Here is a 2478-nt window from a genome sequence, read left to right as displayed (position 1 = left end):
TTTCGCTGTTGTGAGGTCAGGTTGATCGTCTGTTTCCCGTCTTCGGTATAAACTTTTTTTTATAATAAAAAGAAAAATAAAACTTCCCTATATATGTAAAGAGTGCACATGCTGCACAATGCTGTCTTGCATAAGCTGGCCCTGACAAGCGGGATCAGTCATATTGGCAGGGAATGTTATGCAAAGCGAGGTCTCGGTTGCATTAAAGTAAACGCCTCTGAGCGATGCATTTCTTCTTGTTACTTCCCCAAAAGAAGGACATGGAAATTAAGAAATTACGTATTGTGTCTGTATTAGAGTAGTTAATTCATTTTGATCTTGCAATGTCTTGAATACCCGGGGATTTCAGTTAGGTCGATATTTAACTTTAAGAGGCTTTAGGCAGTCAGTGATAGATTTACCTTTGGCTACATATATACTTTGAGGATCAGACTCTTCATTCATATATTATAATCTCATTTACACTTACAGGAACCTTTTGGAGGCATGAGCGGTTCCTTATATGTCGAGGGTGCAGAGCGCCCGCTCGCTGCAGCAGTTTTGATCATTTGTCAGGCGGATTCCTCTCATGCCAACACTGTCTCATCAAACAACTCAACTTTGTTTAGCATGTCGTCTTGGATAAATTTCGTGGTCTTTGGGTATCACAATCTTTAAAAATCTCGACTGAGTAGGGAAAAATAAGTATAGGTTAAAAGCAACTGTTCAGGGAGAGATGTAACTATAAGTAACTCATGAGTTGTTGCTGGTGCCAACTGCCGCGAGCGTACACCTGACTATCAATAGGACTAACTAAAACGACTCCAGCTTTAGGAAGACACAGCATGTATCGCCGAGTCATTGTGTTATACAAGTGCTATGCATCTGGGCACAGCAGGAGTCACTGATATGAGGGCTTTCCCTTGCGTTATAACAAGCACATAAGACATAACTCATATCATATACTACCCGTTTTAACAAAGAAAACTTAACGGTTATACTCTGAAATATTAACAGTTATCATAACAAATATGATACGCGATTGGTTCTCAGATTCTACCACCATTAGTACTTTACTATTTGATATCCATGTTTTTTATTGAGAATATGGGCAACAGTAACTAATCAAACCTATAGATTCGATGGATAAGCCTAAAGAGGTGTGGGATCGTTTATCTAGTCGCAAAACCTACGGTCGTTTAGGGAATATTTTTTCTGTGGTAAGTCAACAGATCTCTTATGACGTATTTCGTGGGTGGGTGCTTCATGCTCGGGGTGATGTGAAGCGATGGTGTGGTAGCCTAGACAGTGTTAAGTGCTTTGCATGCCTTCTCACTTACAGCTGCAAAGCCTGGCTAGCCTGGTGCGAAAAGAGAGCAGCAATGCATAAGACTCCCCTGCCAGCTCATAGTCTTTCCATCATCAAGACTTCTGCAGTGCCTCCTCGTGGCCACCCATGGAAACTAGGTACCTTGCGGTCCTAGGCTGAACTGTGGAGGCTCTTGGAGCAGCAGGAGGCTGTGGGTCCCTCTGGGTTAGCGACCGCTGGAACTCGGGTAGGGAGCGGGGGTTATCCGTCATCCCATCTGGGTCCCAGCAGATGCCAACCTGGCATGAAGGCTTGAGGGGGAAAGCCCTAGGGAACCCTGCAGGCAGATTATGGGACCTGCAGCCAGCTAACCTCTTCTTTATGAGGCGACGTCTGTAGGGGTGGCACCCACCCGGAGTGACTGCCTGAGGGAATTGAAGTAGCTGGTCTCTTGGAGTTGAGAACACCTGGCAGCGGCATGATTAGTGTGGATGGCTACACTTATTAATGGTCGGGCCGAAGTGATGGCCACCATATCCAGGGAGTAGCCATAGCCATCTCCAGCAGACTTCAACCCTCGGTAGTAGTGGTCACTCCAATCAATGGCCCCCCTGACTGAAGTCAGGGGGGCCATTTCCAAGGTGAAGAGTGGTAAAGCAGCAGGTGTTTGTGGCATCCCAGCTGAATTGTTAAAGGCTAGTGGAGAACCTATGACAAGGGGCTTGCATGCACTCCTGTCTGCCATCTCTGGTATCATTCCCCCTGACCTGCTGGTCATCCCTCTCTGGAAGGGGGAAAGGGGGTCGCTGGGACTGCAGCAATCACTGAGGCATTACACCACTCAGTTACCAGGCAAGGTACTCGCACACATCCTTCTGAGACGTATCAGAGACCACCTAATGAGGCACCAAAGGCCGGAGCAATCTGGATTGACTCCTGGTAAGTCCACAATAGACTGCATTCTGGCGCTTCGAGTCATTGTAGAGCACCGTCCTGAGTTCAGACATGGGCTGCTCGCAGCTTAATTCGACCTCAAGAAGGTGCATCGCGAATCACTCTGGGAGATCATGAGACTTAGAAGAATTCCAACAAGGATTGTTGGATTAATAGCAAACCTGTATATAGGCACTGAAAGTGCTGTAAAGTGTGGTGGGGGCCTGTCGAGCTTCTTCCCTGTTAGTTCAGGTGTG

Source organism: Penaeus chinensis, chromosome 2 (assembly GCF_019202785.1).
Source record: "Penaeus chinensis breed Huanghai No. 1 chromosome 2, ASM1920278v2, whole genome shotgun sequence".
NCBI classification, from domain to species: domain Eukaryota; kingdom Metazoa; phylum Arthropoda; class Malacostraca; order Decapoda; family Penaeidae; genus Penaeus; species Penaeus chinensis.
This window is presented reverse-complemented; position numbering follows the sequence as displayed.